The sequence below is a fragment of the Falco punctatus genome, assembly GCF_963210335.1.
Source record: "Falco punctatus genome assembly, chromosome: 5".
NCBI classification, from domain to species: domain Eukaryota; kingdom Metazoa; phylum Chordata; class Aves; order Falconiformes; family Falconidae; genus Falco; species Falco punctatus.
In genome coordinates, this window is record NC_137584.1 from 75,220,755 (window position 1) to 75,221,310 (window position 556).

The following is a 556-nucleotide window of genomic DNA, read 5'->3' on the forward strand; positions in this document are numbered from 1 at the left end:
ATGTGCACAGTAGGTGGGTGCAGATGTGTGTGGGTGTCTGAATGTGCATGGTAGGTGGGTGCAGATGCAGGTGGGTGCCCAGACATGCACAGTATGTGGGTGCAGATGCAGGTGGGTGCCCAGACATGTATAGTATGTGGATGCAGAGGTGGGAGGGCACCCAGATGTGGACAATAGATGGGTGCAGAGGTGGGTGGGCATGCAGATGTGCATAGTAGGTGGGTGCAGAGGTCTGTGGGTGCCCAGATGTGCACAGTAGGTGGGTGCAGATGCAGGTGGGTGTCCAGATGTGCACGGTAGGTGGGTGCAGAGGTGGGTGGGCGCCCAGACGTGCACGGTAGGTGGGTGCAGAGGTGGGTGGGCGCCCAGAGGTGCACAGTAGGTGGATGCAGAGGTGGGTGGGCACCCAGAGGTGCACAGTAGGTGGGTGCAGGTGCGAGCGGGCAGCAGGCACGCAGGGTACGTGGGTGCAGCTGCGGGTGCGTGCCGCGGGGCGCGGTGTGCGGGCCCGGGGTGCCTGCAGGGGCCGGGCGGAGCGGGGCAGCGGGCCGGGCCG